This window comes from Muscardinus avellanarius (genome assembly GCF_963383645.1).
Source record: "Muscardinus avellanarius genome assembly, chromosome: 1".
NCBI lineage: Eukaryota > Metazoa > Chordata > Mammalia > Rodentia > Gliridae > Muscardinus > Muscardinus avellanarius.
In genome coordinates, this window is record NC_137786.1 from 149413440 (window position 1) to 149437869 (window position 24430).

General features: G+C 35.4%; 1 protein-coding gene across 2 annotated transcripts in view; it reads left to right on the forward strand.

Annotated features, from left to right (window-relative positions):
* The window catches only part of PDGFD (platelet derived growth factor D), a gene marked incomplete at both ends in the record, with an annotated part of 237969 nt that overhangs the window by 519 nt on the left and 213020 nt on the right, over positions 1–24430 (forward strand). The window lies entirely within an intron of this gene.

The following is a 24430-nucleotide window of genomic DNA, read 5'->3' on the forward strand; positions in this document are numbered from 1 at the left end:
GGTGGAATCAAGAGTGGCCATCTCTGGGTGGTTTTGAAGTTTGTTTTTTATTTTGTTTTCAGTGGGGAGAAGAAGAATGGTGCGTTTTAGTAGTACTGCAGCTGTATCTGGAGCAGAGGGACGATTTATTTATATATCATTTATAACAGGAGAAGGCGGTGTTTTCCTTTCTGTCCCTTAAGTGACTTTCACCTAGTTCAGTATGGCCCAGAAACTCAGAGACTTGGAGACAGGACATCTGGGGTTTCCTCTATACTACACGGGGAACTGGTTTCTGCTGTCAGTTTCCTTGCAGGGAAGGTGTTCTGTTTGGAAGAACAACTCTTGAAATAACCATCCCAAGCAAGATCCTGAAGCAGCTTGTTTGTTTTTCTTTACTCTGGAGGACACCTGGGTCTTTGGGTCCCGGAGACTCTAAATTGAGTTTATTTGCCCTCTGGGGCTTCTGCAACAAGCTGAAGTTGGTTTGTTCTTTAGTTCTAATCTGCAGCCGGTGTTCTCAGAAGTCCACAGCTGTTTGAGCTTTGTACGTGAAAGGATCCACAGGTTTTTAGTTTTCAGCTGCTCCTACATCAGTATCAATTCTCTTGCTTGGTGTTAAGTCCTAACACAGGATTCGAGTTGATGACTAAGCTGTTCTCTTGATGGCTTCTCTGTTGGAGCTGGCAACATGTGTTTTAGTGACTATCTTACTTGGTAAATTCATCTCAGCCATCTTATTCCCGTATCATTTTCATTCTTAGTACGTCCTTAATTTGGACTTTGTTGAAGGACTTTTGGACCTGAAAGGGAAAATGAAACCTTCATTATAGTTTCTAGTGACAAGAAGACTGGATTTCAGTATGCTCAAACCATCTGAAGTTGTCAGGTGTGTGGCTGGGTAAGCCACAGTCGCCTTGCAGTGTTTTCATAGGAAATATTCCGGCAGTGCATATTTGATAACCCTCTATCTTGGTTAAAGCACAGACGTTTGATAACCTTCTATTTTAGTTGAACCAAAATAAGCTTCCTACTAAACTTAAAACAAGATTTAGGATACAGACCAAACTTTTGTAGTTTGTTTTACTCTCAGGTTTCCACCAGAGACAGATCTTTTCCTAGCTGATTTTTTTTTTTTTTTTTTTAGATCTGGTAATTGTTTGTACTTTATATGCCCTTTTAGCTGCATAGAGTAAAATGTCATTTATGATTTGCATGACTTCATAGCCATGATTTTGTAATCCTTAGCCTCCCAAGTATCAGTTACAAGAAGTCAAGGACAGAAAATGAAAAGTATGAAACCATTGCCCATTTACCCAAGATTCTGACTAAAATCAAGTCATGTAACTCAGAAGGATTTTTTTCAAGAAAATACTATTATTTTAGTTTTCATTGTTAAACTAAGTACAGCTGTATATATATATATGGAAAATACTTGTTTTATTCAAGCATGAAAAACTACACTAAATTTTCTATTTCTTTAGCTATTTTTCTATTTTATTTGTTATTTATTTATTATTTTATTTGTTTATTTATTTATTATTTATTTATTATTTCTATTTATTTTAGCTCAAGCTGGCTTGCAGTTATTCTAACACTCCACACACACCAGCTTTTACACACACACACACACACACACACACACGATTTACTGGTTCAAATTACTCAATATTTTCTTCATCATCAATCTCAGTCTGAGAAATTTTTAGTTGGCAGATTTTTCATAAGTACATGTACTTTCTCAAAGTAATACAATCCCCAAAGGGGTGAAATTCGGTTGTGGGGGATGAAAATTTTTAGATACTGCAATGGTTTGTGTTTCTCTGAAAGGCCAGCGATATACAATATTATCTGTTGTGTTAACATTGTATAGGAAATAGGAAAAATAAAAGGAGTTTTATGATAGTGAAAAGAAGGTTGGGAAACAGTGCCAGAGAGTTAAATAAAGGGGCACTGAAATGGTCTAGATGCTATCTAGAAAATCCTAATGGTAATATCTGATCTGACGGAGAGAAAGTCTTAAGTTATTAAATTAAACTCTTGCTCTAATTCTAAACATTCTTGATTTGCTTTCGAATATTCCCCAATGGCTCATCGCAGAAGACCACATTCTTCCTATTTGCCTATCAGGTGAAGGCATGAAATCAACTGAAGGAATATAAGGACGAGGAGTATATCCAGGGGAAATATAAAAAGAAAAGTTACCAAACATTAATTTAGAACCTTTGAAAGAACTGGCCCTCCAATTACAAGTTGTCATAAATCACAACAACAAAAATTAACCATGACCGATGAGCAGGGGTTGTAGAAACCATTATCTGATGATGGGTCTATCTTCGCACCTTGGTGCCGTCCACTTGTTCCTGCCAGGCCAGGTAGATGCTGCCTCATGTTGGGGTCAAGAAAGGAAAGGAGTGACACAGTGGGATTCTGTTCAACCATGAAAGTGAACACAATCTGCCTGTCATTTGCAGGAAAATGGATGGAACTGGAAAATATTATACTGAACAAGATTCCAATCACAGAAAGGGTCATATATTTTCACTCATATGTGAAAGCTAGAGAGAAACTCATTAAAAAAAAAAAAAAAGACGACCAGATAAATGAGGAGAAACACTAATAGTACAGGAGATGGGGATCTAGAGAGGGAGGTAGGAAGGTGAGGAAGAGGAAGGGGGAAGACCTATTGGGGGAAACTATTGAAATAATCCTTTGTTCGTTTGGAAAGTTATTTGTATCAATTGTAAATATTATCTATGGGAGAAATCAGGGTAGGAACCCCAGGGAAACACACAAGAAGTTATGTGCGCATTTGAATTACCTATTACATTATCATTATGTAATTATTACTCTGGACATCACTATCATGTTTAATTACAATGCACCAATAAGAAAAACAATTAAAAAATGGAACAGTAAGGACAGGTGTCCTGTAAATAGGGAATGAGGTGGGTTAGAATCTGTCCAGCCTGATAAAAAGAAAAAATCTGATTTTGATTTATTGTGTCGAATAGCTCCACCTAACTGGAGTAGCTAAGAAATGACATAGGATTGCATCTATTTCTCTGTACATGTATGGTCCTGGGGGTTGAACCCAGGGGCTTTTTTTTTTTTTTTTTTTTACCTCCAGGCTATACTCCAAGACCTATTTTTATACTTTATTTGGAAACAGAGTCTCACTAAGTTTCTGAGAGCCTCACTAAGTAGCTGAGGCTGGCTTTGAACCTGTGCAATCCTCCTGTCTCAGCGTGGGGATTACAAGCGTGTGCCACCACGCCAGGCTGGGATTGCATTTTATTTGGGTTGCAAATGATAATCTCCTTTTACTGGAGGCTGGTCTGCTGTCATGCCTTGGCCTTCTAGAACTTTCCATCACAATATGCTTTTATTATAAAGAGATATTTCTAGGTTCCTTCCATCTGCAGAATGGATAAATGGAGAAGGGTGTTTGAATTTGGTCCCCCCAAAAGAAAATAAGGCTCTATAGCTAAAATATAGTAATTTGAAGTACTTAGTTGAATTTTTATTCTTACTTATATTGTGTTTATTATTTATTGTTCTTATTCAGACAGACTTTTGGACAAGGAAAAAACCTTAATGATAGCATTCACATATTCTTGTTTTAGTGTCTATACAGTTAGTGACTTGTGATAATAACCGGTTATAACCAAATCAAAGTGCGGATCAAGAAATGTAAAGGTGGCAACAAACACTTATTTTAAAAATCTAACTAGATAAAATTTCCTCCTGCCTCAGTGTTTAATAATACAAGTTTGCTTTTCATTCTTGACCTTTGGTTGCTTTCTGAAAGTACAGATATTGCTTCAAACAATTCTGTATTTCATTTTGTTTGGCTAATATACCAGTAGTAGAATTGTTTATTATGTTATCATTATCTAATGCTAGGCCTGGTAGTTTGAGTAATCATGCTGGCTTAGGTTTTGAAGTAGTCAAGCTTCTTTTTTAAATAATGTGACTTTATATTGTCATCATTGATGGTAGCACGTGGGCTTTGGTGCAAAGAGCAGAGATTAAGGGAAAGTACTAAAGCAGATATGTTATAAACAGCTTATATTTTAAGCATCTGAATGTGAATGATCAGATTAGTGTTTAAAATTTCTATTCTCTGTTTATATATTTTTTTGGTGTGAGGCTGTGGATTGAACCCAGGAAAAGTCTACCTCCAATCTATACCCCCACCCTATTTTTTTTTAATTTAAAAACAGGGTCTAAGTTTCTGACAGCTTTACTAGTTGCTGAGACTGGCTTCGAACCTGCGATCCTCCTGTCTCAGCCTCCCAAGTACTAGGATTACAAGTATATGCCACCATGTCTGGCTCCTCTCTTTATGATTTCTCTTCAACTCTAATAGTAACTAAGCATCTTATAAATTATTGAGGTGATTTAATGCATGCGCATGTGTGTGTGCAGTACTGGACTTTGAACTCATGGGCTTTCTACCTCTTAGCTAAACCCTCAGCCCTTTTCTTTTTCTCTTTTTTTTTTTTTTAACAGGGTCTTGCTAGTTGAGAGTTTAGCTAAGTTTCTGAGGCTAGTCTCAGGTCTGCAATCTGCCTGTCTCAGTTTCCCTAGGCATCAAGGGATGATCACATAGTTTAAATGCAGTATAGCTTTGACTTGCTATCATGGTGACATTTTATTGAGGAGACTGTAGCCAGGTGTCTGAGTGAAATGCAATGGAAGATGCTATTAGGTTGTGAGTTTCAGTGATGTCCGCTGTGAAGTCATTGAATGATGATGATTTTTGTCCAGAGGATTTTCCCTTTCAATGAATAAAAGTAAAACTGTATTGTTTCAGAATAATAGTTTCAAGCAACTGAGTAAATCCTACAGAGTTATCTCTTATGACCAGCAGAAGCCTGGCATGCTGTCACTGAGAACTCTGAGCACAGTGGTCTCGGAGCCCCTCATTGAGAGTCTGGAATGATACGCCTCTCCTTTATCTTTGAGACCCGAGTCACAGTGAGAATCATCTTTTGGAGCTTACTCTTGAATTTTCTTTGTTGTAGTGATTGGATTAATATAAATGACAGTTCCTGAATACCTTAATAAAACCCTTCCTTTTATTAAAATAGGAAAGTCTTTTAGGTGAACAAGGCATAGGGTGTCTCTAACTCATCTATGCTATGTCCTTTAGGTATTGCATTGATCTTTCACAAAGAATTAAGGTGGTATTGATGTAGAATTGAGTTAGTGTCTTAGCCTCTTTCAAAATCATCTTTTTTTAAAGTGATTCTTGACTTGATTTGGACTCTCTTCAAAAGATGAAAGCTAACATAAATAGTTCATTATTTTGTACTCTGTTCTGAGTCCTACTGTAACATTTATTTTCTCAATGGCTATTTTTTTGCTTACCTAACATTTGCCATATCATTTGCTAGATGCTTAGTTGTCTAGCACATTATGAACAAAACATGCATGGTTCCCTACATTGTAGAAACCATAGACTAGTTGGCCTCAAGGACAAATTAGTAAGTTCCAAGTATTGCACTTAAGTTTCTGATATATTCTAGAGAGTGCAAAGATTCTCAGAATCTTGACCTCTCTCCCTAGTGAGGTCAACAGAATGACTTCATACACATCTCCATACTTCTGTTTCCTATACTGTATTTGAGTTTATCATAAGATGTGTTTCATAGTTAAAGTATCAAAACTTTATGATGTGATAGGTGCTTCATGAAGGGAATGCATTGCATTCTGGAAGGAGCACCTGATGTAGACTTGAGAGACTGAGACAGCCCTCCTGGAGGAGGTGGCCTCTAACTGAGGAACGAGGGATGAATGGGAGTTCTGGAGGTAGGAGAAGTAAGGGAGGCGTGTGGAATTTACCAATAGAGCACTGCCCACCACTTACCAAAATTTAGAGGTGAGAATATATGTCCACTAGTGAAAGATTTGGGAAATAATGGGAAACAGTTTGGCTGCAATGCTGAGGACATTGAAGGAGTCCATCGTGAGGAAGACATGGCCTGTTTTATATTTAGATGCTGAGTCCTGGTGTTTAGATGCTGAGTGCTGAAGGGTCAACCAGGCCAGTGCTGTGATCTGGGCTATCTTTCTACATACCTACTGTGAACATCTATACTGAGTTATTTAATTTTCAGTATGATAATAGAGGAGATAAGTGACTTATCTAGTTCCATATCTTCCAAAGTAGATGCCCAGTGCCTCAGGATATCTCTGAGGTCCCCTCCCCCTAGAAATCTCTCTCGAGCTCAGCATTTCAAGGTATTATTTGCTTAGCTCTATATGAAGCCTCAGTATTATAATGTAAAAAGAATAAGTGACCTGTTTGACAATATTTTTACATTTCTGAATTAAAGCAAATTAAAAAGGACCAAACTAGTTCAGCTGCTATGGAGATCAGTATAGAGATTTCTTAGAAAACTGGGAATGGATCCACCATTCTTTACCCTGCTATACTAACACATACACCTTTCTTTACTCTGCTATGCTAACACATACAAACACACACACACATGAACACACACACACACACACACACACACACACATACACGTAATTGATTAATGAGTTAATTTTGAAACAGGTTCTTGCAAAATTGCTGAGGCTGGCCTTGAACCTGCTGTCTCAGCCTCCCAAGGATTAGGATTATAGACATATACCACAATGCCTGGTAGTATTGATTTTTGTGATTTATTGGGTGGGCATGATTTTGTACAATTTGGAGTGATGAAGTCTGTGGAAATATCATAGCACAAGTATGTGAGCTGCCTCTCATCGTGAAAGGAGATATTTTCTAAGTTTTTTTTTTTTTTAACTTGAGCACTGTTTTATAAAGTGTGTTTATGGAGATGGATAATTTTAGATACAGTGCTTTTCCTATGAAAGCAAACAAAACATGGTTATAAATCTTATATAATAGGAATATTTTAAAAATGTTTATTTTACTTTTCTTTTATTTTTAACTGACAAAAATTGTATAATTTGTTATGTTGTTTTTAAATATGTATGTATTGTGTAATGACTAAGTCAAGAAAATTAGCATATGCATTACCTCACATACTTAGCTCTTTGGGGTATGAAAACACTTGAAATCTACTCTTGTGGCAGTTGTTTGAATTTATTTTTTTAATGTGGAACACATTAAAAATAGCATACGTTCAGACTGTGCTTGGTGCCCTCTCCCACCCCACTTCCCCTCCCCCCTCCCAACAATGAGTGTCCAGGTTAACCATCTATATTCATACTTTTACACATATTTGGATAAAAATACAACACATTGTTATTAACTGTGGTCATCATGTGCTTACATTAGTATTCTTGATTAGATTTTTAAGTATATTTATAGGTTTCTTGAATCATATTTTCTCTGCATTGAAGAAACTTGGAGATAGTTGTTGATATGAGCCGTGAGTAGGGGTTGAATGTTACTTTAGTTCTGAACAAGTCTTTTCAGACCCAATGTGAAAAGATGCCCACAATTTCTGCATTTTGTTGAAACATTTAATATAATGCAATATGCAATGTAACAACAACCTACTTTTGTGGAATTTTAGCTAATAAGCAGTCCAGCTATGAAAAATACAACCAAGTGAGCCAATAAAGAGGCATCAAATTCATTTAAAAGTTAAAATCAGTATCACTGTTGTGTATAAATGAGTTAATAAGGTTCATGTGGTGGATCCTAAAGGACAATTTGCCTTTATTTTCTGTGTAATTCCATTGTGCTTATTTATGTGTTTCCATATCCACAGTTGAATAGGGGCATGGTATTAGAATAGAGAACAGGACTGGTTCAAATCATTCACACTATAGCATTGAACAGTGACAGCTAGTGATTTTCCTGCCACCTCTTATATTCTAGGTTTGAAAATTTTTATAAGACTTAAGCAAGCACAGCTGGATTAGGTTTCTTACTGAAGGAGGTGAAAATAGTTGTACCCTATCTCCATATGTCACTAGGAAATTACTATATTGCAGCTCAGTAAAGTTGTTGATTTTTAAGACTATGTCCTTGAGCCATAATGGAAAGTTCACATTATATGTATGATAAGTTTACCAGATTCATACACTGAAAATAGTATTAGCTTCACAATATATGGAGTTCAGCCAGAAAATTAACACTATTTACTATGAAAACCCTGTAGAAAAAAAAACAGCAGTGGTCTGGATCATAATAAGCTATTATTATCATTCTTCTAGTGGTAACTAATAAAATTGTATTAGTCAAAAGGAAGGTGAAGAGGAATGTTATTGGCAATTTGGATTAGACCCTATTGGGTTCAGAATCCTTAATGACTTGACTGAAGGCATTGAAAACACATCCACCAAGCCTGCATATTTTAGTTGGAAAGTTAATAGGTTGGATCAGATGCAGGGTTTGGCAGACTCTTTTGTGAAGGTCCAGACAGTAAATATTCCAGGCTTCTCAGGCCATATGTCTCTTTTGCAGCTATTCGGGTCTGCCAGCGTAGCATAAATTCAGCCATGCAAATTGCACATGTGAATGTGGATAGCTGTTAAACTTCAAAAAGTTTGCAAAATTTTAATAAAAGTGAAAAAAATTTATTTACAAACATAGACAGTGGACCTATAGGCCACAGTTTGCAGAAAATTCACGTGTTCAGGACTATGCAGAGGACTGAGCATATCACACTGAGAACCAGACTGAATAGAAGAAAATTTGACAAGATATTGCTGTCTTCCTGATACTGACAAAACAGTGAAGCTAATCTGTCAGGCAGCAGTTACCTCATTTTTTGAAGCATAAAGTGTTTTTGACTAAGGCAGTGTCATCTTTAGATATAGACTGTTCTCTGAAGAGCTCATATATTAATGTTTAGAGTTGATAAAATCAATTCCAGAGGGTTATGAATTTATCAGCAGATAAATCCACTGGAATGGACTTACTGAGTGGTAACCTAAGTAGGTTGGGTATAACTAGATGGGGGTGGGTTCCTGAGGATATGGTCTTAGGGACTGTGCTTTTATCTTTGGATGCCCTTGCTTGCTTGCTTTCTGGCCTATAGCCTCCATGATGTGAAAGCAGAGCCTTGGTCTCTCCCTTCTCTCTGCTTCCCACTTTTGTGTACTGAGCTCTACAGACCTGGTCTGACATGGAATGAACTCTGGAATCTCCACAAAACTGTGAGAAAATAAACCTTCCTTTAAATTGTGTGGTTAGTCAGTCTGGATTAGAGCTGTGAGAACGTTGACTGAGAGAGACAGTTAAGAGATAAACACATAGATATTGACATCTATCTATGTGTTAATTATCCATCAATCAGAGGATGAAGTGTTAGAATAATAATGAAGCTATTTTAATTTTCTAGCCAAACAGGTAGACTTTACATTTATGCCTGTTGAATTTCATCTTGATAGGATCAGCCCACATAAAAACAGAAAAACACCAAATAGATAACCTAATGACACACCTCAAAGCCCTTAAAAAGCAGGACTAGTCTAACCCCAAATCCAGTAGAAGACAGGAAATTATTAAAATTAGAGATGAAATCAATGAAGTAGAGAATAAAAGAACAGTACAAAAATCAACAAAACCAAAATCTGGTTTCTCAAAAAAAAGTTAGATAAAGCACTAGTCATCCTAACCAAAAGAAAGAAAGAAACAGTCAGAATTACTAAAATAAAAAGTGAAAAAGGAGATATTAGCACTGACAGCATGGAAATTCAGAGGATTATCAGAAACTATTTTGAAAAACTATACTACAACACAATAGAAAACCTAGAAGAATTTGACAATTTTCTAGACACATATACCTTATTAAATTGAACCAAGAAGATATAGAAAATTTTAACTGACCTATAGCAAAGAGATGGAAGCAGCTTTAAAGAGCTTACCATCATACAAAAGCCCAAGACCAGGTGGTTTCCAAATTGAATTTTACAAAACCTTTATAGAACAGCTAATCCTGATACTCCTCATTCTATTCCATGAAATAGAAAGAAACAAGACTCTCCCAAATATGTTCTACAATGTCAACATCATATTAATACCAAAACCAAATAAAGATAGATCAAGAAGAGAAAACTATAGGCCTCACATGAACTTAGATGCAGTACTGCTAAACAAAATACTAGCAACATAAATTCAAGTCCACATCAAGAAAATCACACTCCATGACCACATAGTCATCCCAGGAATGCAAGGCTGGTTTAACATACGAAAGACAATCCCTGTAATTCACTACATAAACAGAACCAAAGACAAAAATCACATTTCAATACAAGCTGAAAAAGCATTTGACAAAATCCAACACTCATTTATGCTAAAAGCACTGCAAAGAATCATAATAAAAGGAACATACCTCAACATCATAAAAGCAATCTACAATAGGTCCACAGCCAAATCATATAAATGGGGAAAAATGCAAGAATCCCTCCTAAAAAAGGAAAAAGACAAAAGATGTCTATTATCACCACTTCTTTAAAATATAGTACTTGAGACTCTAGGCAGAGAAGTAAGGCAAGAGAAGGAAACCAAAGGAGTACAAATAGAAAAGAAAAATTAAAACTATTCCTGTTTGAAGATGGCATGATACTAAGAAGACCCAACAAACTCAACCAAAAAGCTTATAGAACTGATCAAGAAATTCAGAGAAGTGTCTAGATAAAAAATTAATCTTAAAAATCAGAAGGGTTCCTGTATGGCAACCATAAATCCACTGAAAAATAAATCAGTAAAAACACTTCTACTCAGGATATCTCACAAAAAATAAAATACTTAGGAATAAACCTAAGCAAGGAGGGAGAGGGAGCATGGCACTGCCAGCTACTTGATCTTGGCTCCTTAAAGCTGATCTTAGAGTTCTAGCCTCCAAAACTTAAATGTGTTTTGCTTTAAGCCAGTCAATTGGTGGCAATTTGTTACTGTAGTCCCAAAAAATTAATATAGGGCCTTTATTATGAAAGATGAATGGTTAAATTTTCTCATTTGATGAGCTCAGCTTCCCAACCATTTATAAAACTTCATGGCCCAATAAATCTATATTGACAGTTTAATGGTGCATTTAGATCTCTGCCCTTGAGAATTTTGTACTAAGATGAGCTTCATTTTTATCCTGTCTTCCTATCAGAATCTTGAAAATTCTAGCATCAAATCTTGCCTACTTTTCATGCAATGAAAAGAACACTAATTCTCCTTCGTTATATTATTGTTGATTCATAAAATTTTTTCTTAACCCAATGTGCAATTTATTCAATTGTTGCTCAAAGGTTTATTCATTTGTTTATTCCATAATATTTTGTTGTGAGTCTATTGTGTGTTCATTTCTGAACTTTAGTCTGCAACAAAAGTATTGCAAATGATGTAATAGTTATTTTGTTAATTAGTTGTATGATGCTTATATAATAATAGCTACTGTTCTCATAGAACTTAGTGCCAGAGTATGTTGATATCACTTGAAATGTGTAAAAACACAGCAACAATAGTATGAGGTAATAGGAATAAGGAAGAGATAGATCTACATGAATATTAAGGTGATTGGCAACATGGAGTGTAGAATAGAGGCAGAGAATTCCAGTTGAATTTCTGAGGTCAGGGCTCCTAGCTAAAATTGAATCCAACTCTCACCAGCGTAGGTTATCATGTTCCAAGATAAAGATAATACTAGCCAACTTTATTTAACATTTTTATTAACCACATAAAAAGTAAAAAAAAAATGCATGAAATCAATTTTAATATATTTTATCTAATGCTCTATACACACAAATATCTTAATATCTAATAAATATTTTAAAATAATTACTGAAATTTATTTTAGATTTATTTTGATCAGGATAAGTCTTTAGATTCCAGCATAAATTTTAATCTTATAGCACATCTCATTTCAACTAGCCACGTTTCAAATATTTATGCCATATGTGGTTTGTCATTACCCATTCAGACAGCATAGCTCTAAGACATTAAGATCATTTACCTAGACCAACACATTATTATTATTATTATTATTATTATTGTTGTTGTTGTTGTTATTATTTACAACTTAAACATAATTTATAAAAGCTATTTGTCCATCTCCTTGTTTAACTGTGTTGAAATCAGCTGTGTCACCTTTTAGGGAAATTAGTAATTAAGCATGGGAAAGTTTTATATGGTTTATATTTTGGTTTTATTATTATATCAATGTTGGTATGGTTGGCACTTCTGATTACCTTTATGAATTCTTAAAATATTCAGTTGGAACAACTGATATTATTTTTAGGAAAATTAAATGTTACAGACACTACTAGGCCTTTTAAAACTCAATATCTATCTCTTAATATGTGGCTCAGAATTTAATGGTTATTAAGAAAGAATGTTTTTTTTAGAAATATAAATTATTCCTACTTTTGCCAAGTATCATATCTCTACCAAACTTGTCCTCGGGTCTTTTCTTGACATGCCTAGAATTTACTCATAATTTGGGCAAGCAGAAAAATTCTTTTAAGTAAAATAGCCCATCAGGATATCTTATTTATTCTTCATTGATTATAGGGATGTCTCTTTGGAATTGGATTTCAATGATTGCTTCATATATAATGATGCCTTATAAAACTTTCATTGCCGGGCGTGGTGGCGCACGCTTGTAATCCCCGCGCTTGGGAGGCGGAGACAGGAGGATCGCGCAGGTTCGAAGCCAGCCGTGCTGGCGTAAGAGACCCTGTTTCAAAAATATAAAATAGGTCTGGGAGTGTAGCCCGGAGGAAGAAGGGCTTCCAGGAACCCCAGTACCACCAAAAACAAAACAAAACAAAACAAAACAAAAAAACTTTCATTGCCAAAATATTATTTCTTCTATTCATGGAGAATTCAACCTAGGTGGCCCATTTTGACATTTTATTTCTTGAAGGACAATATTACCATGTACTTAGTTTTAAAAAATTTTTTAAATTTTTGCATTGTAGTCATATATCTTAATGGGATACAAGATGGTGGAGACATATATGCAAACATCACTCAATTAGCCCTTACCCAATTCCCACCCCATTCCCTCCCCCTCCCTCCTTCTCATGTTTGGCATGGTGATTGACACTGATATATTTTTTAAAGTATATCATATGCATTAGAGAAATTTCCTTTTCGCCCTCCCATTTCCTCAGTTTGGTCACCTTATTTGCTCATCTATACAATCTCCTTTGTCTAGAGTTTCTATTACCCATTTTCTCTTTAGCTTCCACATATAAGGGAGAACATTCAATTTATTATCTTTCTGTGACTGACTAATCTCACTTAACATAATGTCCTCCAGTTCCATCCATTTTCCTGTAAATGACATAATTGTGTTTTCCCTTTATGGCTGAGTAAAATTCTGTTGTGTACATATCCCATAGTTTTGTAATCCATTCATCTTTTTTTTTTTTTTTTTTTTTTTTTTTTGCAGTACTGGGGATGGAACCCAGGGGCATTCTACCTCCAAGCTACACCCTCAGCCCTATTTTTTATCCTTTATTTTGAGTCTCACTGAGTTGCAAAGAGCCTCACTGAGTAGCTGAGGCTGTCTGTAAACCCTGATCCTCATGTCTCAGCCTCCCAAATGCAGGGATTACAAGCGTGCAACACCACACCAGCTCCCATTCATCTGGTGATAGACATCTTGGCTAGTTCCATAGTTTGGCAATGGTGAATTGTGCAGCTATGAACATAGATGCATGCATTAGTTTGGTAGTTTGGTTTCCTTTCTTTTGGGTAGATACCTAGAAGTGGTATTGCTGGATCATATGGGAACACAAACAACAACAAATGCTGGCAAGGATGTGAAGAAGTGGGAACTCTAATAGGTTGTTGGTGGGATTGCAAATTAGTGCAACCACTTTGGAAAACAGTATTTAGGATCCTCAGAAGAATGGAAATGAGTTTACCATATGTACCTAGTTTTTAAACCCAACACATGAGATTGAAAAATCTTGGTCTAAGGAAGAAACTCCTTTGTGAGCTCAGCATCTTTTCAAGGATTCTATGTGTATGAGGACAGCATGACTTTTTTTGTGTTGTTGAAAACATTTTATTTAGAAGGTGCCTTTCATTTATTCAGAAGTGTTTTTGAAAAGAGCTACAGTTTTAGTTTGCCCTGGTGCCTGGTGTGTACCAGTTTCACTTATTTCCACCTGAAATTGTATCATTTATTTTTATTTGTTTATGTTCTTTTTTCAAGAACTTAAGCACCATAAAGATAAAGACTGTATATTATCCCTTGGATCCTGGAGTGGGGCTGGCATAGAGAGCTACTCAGCAAATACTTGCTAAATAATTTGATGAATATCATGGAGTGCAGTCCATGTGAAGTTCAGACTCAAAGCTGAAAGTAACCAAGAGGAACAGTCTTTAATATTGTTGGGGCCGAAGATTCATATCCCTTCTTTTTTTTAATATATATTTTTACTTATTTACTTATTTTTTTGTAATCATACATCACTTTGGAATACAAGACTTGAGAGGATATATAAGCACATATCATCCAATAAGCCCTCATCCAATCCCCATCCCATTCCCTTCCCCTCCGTCGATGCCATGCTTAATTGGTAATTATCTTTGATATATTTGTTCACGCACCTCAGGACTTTTAAAGAGATTTAAGGATTTAAAGAGATTTAAAGATCCCTTCTTTTGATTAGCACTGTATCATACCCTACCACCTAATTGTATATTCATACTTTGATGTTCTTTTTCTTGAGAGGGTACCCGACATTGTTTAATGTCCAGACTCCACAAAATCTGGATCACTCCCTAGCACCTGTCATCATTTGAGTTTACTCTGAATAGATGTGGGAGAGAACAGGGGGAGGAGGAAGGATATATAATTCCCAAGCAATACCCCCAGGCATCCCTCTCTACTAACCACACCCTGCTTCCATTATTTCCACCAGTTTCAGTGAGCACTAGGGGAACATTCCAAATCTTAACTATTAGAAGGGTGTAGCTCAAATATAGAATGTCCCTGGGTTCATTCCCTAGTCAAAAAAAGAAAAAAATGTTTTTGAGTTTGTATATTAGTCTATTTAAGCTTCCATAACAAAATGCCACGGATTGGGTGGCTTAAATATTTATTTCTCACAGTTCAGAGGCTTGGAAATTCATGATGAAGGTGCCAATAATTTCAGTTTCTGGTGAGACCATATTCCTGACTAGCAGATGGTTACTTCCTTCCTAAAATTTGAATGGTCTTTCCTCTTTGCACACACACACACACACACACACACACAGAGAGAGAGAGAGAGAGAGAGAGAGAGAGAGAGAGAGAGAGAGAGAGAGAGAGAGAGAAAGAGAAAGAGGGAAGGAATCTATGGAGTTTTTCCTTTTTATAAGTCCACTCACTCTATTTAATGAGAGCTCTGCCATTGTGAACTTCATTTAACCTTAATTATAACTCTATAGGTCTTGTCTCCAAATACATAATTACCCTGGAGGTCAAGGCTTTAGTGCATGGATTTTCATGGATTTTCTAAGGATAGCACTCAGTCCATGACAATTTGGTATGAGTGACAAAACCAAAATGTTCTGCAAACAGTGAAAGTAAGGTAAAAATAAAGCTAATTATGCCAAGGGTTTTATGTATAATTTATTCCATAAATGTCTTTACATTTTTTTCTACTTTCAAGGAAGTGAAGTTGGAATTTATAGATAGGTATAGATGTAGCTTATGCAAAAGTGATTAGGAAGAATTTTATCAGTATGAGACATACTCAAAGGAAAGGCCTGTGAACCTCTTTGTAATTTTGTCACAGGAGTGCACATTTATTTGTTTTAAACTGAAATAAAATCAAAACTCCTTCCTTCAACTGGTATTTTTTTCTATATTTTTGTACATTATAGTTTCACATCATAATATGATTCATTGTGGTAGTGACCTACATGCACAAGGCACTTGCTGAGCTTTTCCCCAATTTTCTCTCCACTCCCCCTCAACCAGTATTTTATTTATTTTATTTTATTTTTGGTGAAATAAAATAAAATAAAATTTATTTTAATTTCAACCATATGCTTTGAATGCATCTAGTCTGGAAAGTGAAGAAAATATGTAATTAAAAGCAACATATATATATATATATATATATATATATACATACATATGGTTATAGCTTGACATGGTGGGAAACACCTGTAATCCCAGTACTTGGTAAGCTGAGATGGAAGATCACAGTCAACCAGTATTTTAAATTAAGCAATCTAGTACTGTTTCAACTATGTTAAATAAAAGGACTTCCATTGTCTTAAAGAGATTCATGTTTTGTACCATGTAACATCAATTTATGACAGCACAGGTTAATGAAATTCATTAACTTGAAAAGGAAATCTAGCCTGATGAAAGATTGTATGGAATAATGATTAAGGATAACAAGACCTCAGCTGGAATTCTGTCCTTACTACTTGCTAGCAATGTATTCTTTTAAAATATACTTTTAATGGTGCATTATAATTATACTTCATAGTAAGATTCAAAGTGATACATTTGTAAAGGCAGCCATCATTTGGTGTATTTCACTCCACATCCTACCCCATATTCTTGGGAAATTACTTAACCCCTCTCAGGCCTCAGAGATTAAACATCAACAACAGAACTATTAAGTGAGGGTGGTGATTAAATAGTCACTATGTGAAGCATTTAATACAATGACAGGGAAATGGCATTCATAAACAATAGAATATTTAGATGTTTGATTTATTTACTGGGTAGGGAGTATTTTCATGGTTCCACATTTTTTGGAGTAAATCTTTAATGAGAATAGTTGTATCTTACTACAAGCAATAATAATAGCTGTGACTATAATGTGTTTTGGTCTGGAGACTCTCAAGGCCATATGTGCTGAGACTAAGTGTAAGAAAACACCCAGGAGGGGCCTCTAGTCCTACATTAGAGGAAAGAGCCAGGCTTCCCCAAAGAGCTTGCATTGTCCTAATATAAAGGCTACTTCCAAGGACTGAAGCAGTTGGGATTAAGCAGACCTCAGGTGCCAGAAATTATATTGTCAGAGAAGCCAAAATCAAAGGCATGCGTGGGAAGGATTGAGGAAGGGGTAAGGGACCAGGTGTACATGTATTTTTCTGACACTCCATGTCCCCATACGATGTAAAATTACAACATACCTAATTTTTAAAAATTTCAACAAAAAATTTCCCAAATATAAAACTATATTAGATATTTTAAAGTTGTTTAATAAGAAATATTTTCTTACAGATTAATGGTGATATTCTATTCTTTATATGTTCTAAAAGTACAAACTATAAGGAAAATCGTCACAGCTCCCTAAAAATAAAAAGCCCTCATCTCTTTGTGGAGAGAGCTGTGGGGTCAGAACTGGGGAGGAAAGCTCAGAGGCAGGGTGATTTCTGAGAGCAGCTCTATTCTGGGTCCTGCCATGTAGTTGCAGGGATAATTATCTGGCCTCACTCAGGAACCCTCAGTGCAGGTAGTTTGGGAACCATAGTAAAGATGCATGGTCATGGCCCACTCATTGCCTCATATGTCTAGGTGAGCCTGGATGAGTCGTAATGTCACAGAGGCATTGGCCATGCTGGGTGACTTGTGAACAGTCTGCATGCTTGGAAATGCTTTTTCTTGTGCTATTCACAGAGAATTTTTTACCTTCTTGGATTTTGTAAAGCATGACCAGCCACAATTCAGATTCTCCGTTAATCAAATAAAAAATATTTTGGAGATAATTCACAAGAGACATGAAAACCCGTTGACTGATTTGACAGACATTTAATGAGCATCTATTGATACTAAGGCACTGTGCAGCTGGTAGATAAGGTGGATGTGTATATATTACATATGTATGTATTCATATGTTATGTACATATATTTACACATACATGCCCAGAAGTATAATAATTTACATGATCAGATGTGTCATGTATAATATATATTACAAAGATGATGCTATGCTGGTAGAAATATAAATAATGATGCATATGTAAATATAAATAGTGCCATTAAGCCAGGTGTGGTGGCGCACGCTTGTAATCCCAGTTTTTGGGAGGCTGAGACAGGAGGATCATGGTTTGTGGGAAGCCTCAGCTACTTAGGCCTTTTGCAACCCAGTGAGAGACCCTGTTTCAAAATAAAGAATAAAAAATAGACCTGGGGTATAGCTTGGAGGTAGAATGCCCTTGGGTTTCATCCCCAGTACCCTAAAATAAATAAATGAATGAATAAATAAATAAAGCCATTAACATGGTAGTGCTAATTAACATGCTGTTAAAATGGGATGCTGGAACAGGTCTACTGAGGGAGAGCTACCAACCCCAGAAGTCAAGCATCCTTTATGGAATTAAAAGCAGTGTGCAAACCAGACTATAAGTATGCTATATGCCTTTTCTACAGTATGACGTCAAATTGTCACAACCTTCATATCTTAAAACAAGAGAAATTTATTTCTATAGAATTCTGAAGACCAGAAGACCAAAACTGAGATCTGGGCAGTACTGATTTTCCTAAAGAGGCTTTGAGGGAAAAATCTCTTCTTTGCTCTTTGTTGACTGCTGGCATTCCTCGGCTTTGGTCACATTCCTCCGTTCTCTACCTTCAAGGTCACATTGCCTTTTCCTCTACTGTGTGTGCCAAATGTTCCTTGACTTTTAAAATATACTTTATTGGTGCATTCTAATTATATATCATAGTGAAATTCAAAGTGATACATAAATACATGTACACATCACTTGGTGTGCTTTTCTTCATATCCCATCCTGCCCCCTTTTCTCCATTCTTATGACTTTTGTTTTATAAGGACACTTGAGATTGCATTTAAGGCTCACCTGAATAATCCACAATAAGATTCTTTTATCAAGATTCTGAATTTCATGGAGTGTGTGTGTGTGTGTGTGTGTGTGTGTGTGTGTGTGTAGAGGAGACAGAAACTTTCAGGCTACTGTAGGGTAGAAAAACTTTTAAAAAGCTGAATTTAGGAAGTGTATTGTGGGGTGAGAAATTAGGCTAGTCAGAGACATAGACTTAGGGAGTTGGGAAGGAGAAGGTTTTCTGGGTAATAAAGGCTAATAGGGAGAGGCACCATGAGGGAACAGCATAAAATGCGCTTGGAGGAAAGGAGAGAGGGAAGCTAGCAAAGACAGGGTGAGGTGGCTACACAGAACTTTTCCTACTGGGAACCCACAGTAAAATAAATTGGAGAACTGGTGGGTATAAGAGAGAAATGTATTACCATAGCTCAAACAAGATATAAAAACCTGCATATAGTTATTATCCATGAGAATAGAAAAGAGAATTCAGAAGTAAAACCAGTAAACAGAATTTTGAATTAAGTGGCTTTAGTGTCCAAAGAAGAGAATTCTGAATACCTAAATAACAGAGAAGGACATTAATAATAATTGGGTAAGGGCTAATTGGGTGATGTGTGCATGTATGTCTCCACCATCTTTTATCCCATTAAGATGTATGACTACAATGCACCAATAAAAATTTTAAAATTGAAGATAGAAATGACTGTTGGTTGATGTGCTGCTTTGGTTGTCAGAGTGATAGCCAAAAAGGGATGCAGGTGGAAATGTAGAGCTGGTCTACAGAAGAATGCTTGACATTGGTGTTATTTACAATTGGAGTGTGAGGCTCCCAAAGGAAAAAAGGAAAGAGGAAGAGAATGTCATCATAGTTAGTGTCTTGAGAAATCATTCATTTAGACATTAGGCCAAGGAAAAAGAGAAATAACATGTTTATGTTTCAAATAGTGCACTTATAAGTACTTCTTGATGCAGAATTATTGATGGACACAGAGTATTACTGTATTTACTGGATTTTTCATGCACTGACTGATTGCATGAGAGCTCAGTCTAACATTGTTGCACCCAAATACTGATGTGTGATTCACACTTTGATTCTTTGCATTTTGTGCTAAACTGATTTTCCCTAATTATGACCTTATTAAAGTAACATGGTTATATTTGCTCTTTGTTTTATGGTAATGACTGATAAACAAAATGCTAATTGACATTACAATTTTGTGCTATATTTATTCTGATATTCAAATGGTTTAATTAGGATTTAATTTGCACATCAGCCTGAGTAATTGTCTACCCTGATATTTCCTTTGCCTTTTTTGATTCAGAGAAAGTTATTTGTTAAGATGTAGCAAGAGCCCAAAGTTTTGTCACCTCACTGCATGTAATATTAAGAATGACTTTCTATTTGAAAGAGAGTTTTCTTTATTAACTGAGGAAATATGCAACCAATTCCAGTAGCCATTGTGTGTGAACTTTTTGTGTTTGAGGTGAAGAAAATCACTGGATTATCCTATATCCAATTGAAAGCACAGCTTCTACATCTAACATTTCTGTTAGTCTTTAGTGTTTGTGACTGAATTGTTGTCCCAGAAGCCTACATTTGTTCAGATCCATACAAACCTGTTGATTCAACATTTATCAAATAGCAGTTTCTTCTGAGCCAGCTGGCATTCACATTTTCTCATTTTTTATTTATTACATATATTTACTCATTTTACTTTCAGCCTTAGTTTTACTTTCTCCCCCTGTCCCTAATAATGTGCTGACAGATGTTCTGAGGGTGTTGTGTGAGGCAGGAGATTCCTGTATAAGGAACTAGCTGTCCTGTGCTTCATTACCAACTATTTCACATCTACATAATCCTTTTGGGTCATCTGTGAATGGAAAGGATATGATTCTGGATTCTGTAGTATTGTTAGGATAGATAACAGAAGAATCAAGTGGGAAAGTGTATACATAGAAGTTCTCTGAAAATAATTTAAGCATAATATATGGCATAACTGTACTGTGCATCCAGTAGGATAGATATTTAGTCACTTTATTTTGGAGTGCTACATTCAAACCATAAAAACAAAGAGCAAAGGGACTAAGATTTTGCCTCTCTAAATTTCTTTTGCATTTGAATTACTTGGAGATCATGTTTAAGTCAGGGCTGCCTTCAGAGCCAGAAAATCTGTGGCAGGCCTGGGATTCTGCATCTAACCAGCTCCAAGGTGAAGTCCATGTTGTTCCTTTGTATACCACACTTTTAATAGCAAGGTCCTAAAGAACTTATGCCTTACTATATAATACATGTATGAGTAGAAGGATATATGAGATTTTACTTAATCCATCCGAAGAATCATAGCATTTTAAAAACTTGGAATCAAAAGTAATTTAAACAGTAAAGCTACTATTTAAATGAATTCTACAATGAAACCTTTTACAATGCAATTTATGTCTAAAATAGATGTTTTGTAAATAAATGTATATTTCCGTATTAGGTCTTTTAAAAAGTAAATTTTTAAATGGAAAAAGAGTTAAGGTATAAATTATAATCTCTTGTCAGTTTTTTCTATTTAATAAATATAATAATTTGTAGGTAAAATAATTTTTCTTTGACTTATGAAATTATTATAGTACAATAGTTATCACCACTTACACATTTATACCATTTGTTCTTAATAAGGACGTATTCAGGAAACATTCATGCCTATAACATAGGTCAGCTTATGTAGTGCATGTATCCCAGCAAGTGTTGGCCAATCATGGAAGCTGCAGACTATGTTATGTTTTCTGTGTTCAGTAGCTCATTTTTGGCTTGAGAGGTAGGCTCCTATGAAAGCAATGAGAAACCCTGGCACTTTTCTGCAGAGGAGCATCTTGTGCTACATTTGAAGGTGATCTGGGAGGGTGTTAGGGTGTAGTCTGCAAAGGCTGCCTCAGTGAACCTGGTGGGTAGAGAAAGAGTGCAGAAAAAGTTCCAGGCAGAGAAATCCAAGCATCCAGTAGATTAGAATGCACAAAATGGTGATCTACATAGTTATAGAACACTTTTAGGTATACTCATAATCTCAGCAACAAAGTGAGATCTGTCATCTTGAATATAACTTTATAAAGTATGTACTACTAAAGAGGCTCAGTACTTTTGAGCACTGTAGCTTTTTCTTGCATTTATGATAAAATTTACCCAACATCCATTTTTTTTAATTCTAGAAGCAATGCTGGAAGTTTTCTATCTGTAGATTCCTTTATGATTTCAAGTTTTTGTAATATATTTCAGTTCTCAGTAAGTTCCTGTTCAGTGCCAATTATCACACTTCATTCCATCTCTTGGAATAATTCTCCCTTTCTCCCATTGGAATATTAATAAACTGTAGAAGGGCACAGGTTCAATCTCTTTGGCTCAGTGCTCTGTGATCAGAAGAATACCAGAGCATTTCATTTAGAACATACTTCTGTACCAGCCCAATGTTTATAGATCTTTTGTTACTGACTTTCTAAACCTTTCTAAACAAGACACATTTTAAAATACACTTACAACTGACAATCCTGTTAATGTTGATATCCTAGTTGTCATACTGTGCTATGGTTTTGCAAGATATTACCATTGGAAGCAACTGAATAAAAGGTACACGAGCTCTTTGTGCTACTTAAAATTTACTCTAAGTCTATATTTATCTTAAAAAATGTTCCAACTGAAAATTGACAGTACTGTGAATATTTTTATGCAGGCCTTTGGTATAATGGACCCAGTGTTTAGGGGACCAGGGTTGAGAATTACTGGTAGAGTAGGACACTGGGCAGGAAGAGGGTATTCTTGGTTGTCTTTTCCAAAGCCCATTAATTCACTCATTGATCTCTAGCAAATTCTCAAGTATGGTACTTAGTTTCTCTATAGACAAAGTGAGAGCACTGAACTAGTTACATTCTCAATTCTGTTCTAATTTTGAAGTTCTATGATATATAATTATAAAATATGATTTAAATATTTTAGGGAGCTGACCCATATGTTTATTTCATTAAACTACATAGCCTGCATGAAGGAGAATTTGTTATATTTAGTCTGCAATAAAACAAAAAAGTGATGACAAACTGATATTGGTGCCAAGTGAACATACCTGGCAGAGGAAATGCCAACAAAGATTTAATATGGCATAATCATGCTTTTCATGGTATTCACTATTTTAAAAGGTGCATTTGTGAATCTTTTCTCACTTCGTTGATGTTACAATTAATAAAATGTTATTTTTCCAGAGTAATGCCTCTACACATAGTTTGAAAATCAAACAGTACTTCAGGATTTGCAATAATTAAGAGTGATTCTTTGAATCATTTTATTTGCACAAGTCCCAAGTCCCTGAAGATGGGTATTTTTGTTTAAATTGGCTTTTATTATTTCTTTCTTTATGCTGCTGTCCTAGATTTGTCAAATTTAGACATTACTTATTATTGTTTTACACGCAGAAATGATGATTTGTGTGTTTTGTTAGGAAATAAAGGTAAACACACTTGTTCAATCTGTCATGCTTAAATGGAATCTTGCAAATGTGATTTTAGAGAGGTTTTATATTTGGTCCTATAGAATCATTACTGGACAGTAGCTAGATCATTAAGTTATAGATGGCTTAGGCTGTCTTGGCAATCTAGTCTCTAAAGATTGAATCATAGAGACAATTTCAGGCCTTTTTCTATGTACAATATAACAACTGGTACCTGATGTCCTCCTTTTTTCAAATTTCAAAGGTGTTTTCAGAGTTTTCTTTGCATGGAATCACTGTGTTAGGAATAATCTCTCCTCCATCCCATTGTATCTGTCTGCCTGGAGGTACCTTATTTCTTCTAGATTCCAATCATCTCTTAGTTTCTTTGAAAATATTTTTCTCACTTCCAGAGAGTTGATGGCTCCAGTTCTATATTCTCACAGCTCTTGGTACCTAATATATATATATATATATATATATATATATATATATATATATATATATATATGTTTAGATCTTCACCCTTTTCCTTGACCTCTCTCTTTCTTAAACTCAGGCATTTACAATTAGTTCCCAAATAGACATCTCATAGCCATCTTTCAGGCACCTCAAATATCTTGAAGGCAGAATGTAGAACATTCTAGCCAACTGTTTCTAAATTAAGTACCCTTCAATAGTCTATCTTGGCTATTGGCACTTCTTTTACTTGAGACTTACTAACTCTCATTGTCCTCTAATCCCTCATATACCACATTGTATCAAGCAGGTAGAAATTAAATCAGTTCCCTCCTCCTCTTAATATTTTTCAATGTTACCAAATAATCTTCTGATTCAGTCCTGAGATCTGATTTCCTCAAACTCCTCAAGCCTCATCTGGCTCAATCATTGTACAAGTATATACTCTGCTCTCTTCCCCTACCTTTAACACAAATAGTCTTTGTGTTAACAAAAATTCCTCATCTCTCACTAGATCAGTCTGAAAGCCCTTTTAGATTTCCTTAGAAAGAGACAGATATGCTTACACTGGGCTGTCATAATACTTTGAGCTTTATTTCCTTATAACATCTAATATGAAAGGAATTATAATTTAATCTAGCTACTATCATGTAAATATTCTACAGAAACAAAAATAAAACATCTCTAAAATCACATTTGCAAGCTTCCAGTTAAACATGACAGATTGAGCATATGTATTTACCTTCTTTTCCTCACAAAACCTACAATCATCATCTCTGAGTGTAAAAAGATAATAAGGAATATATATATATAGCAT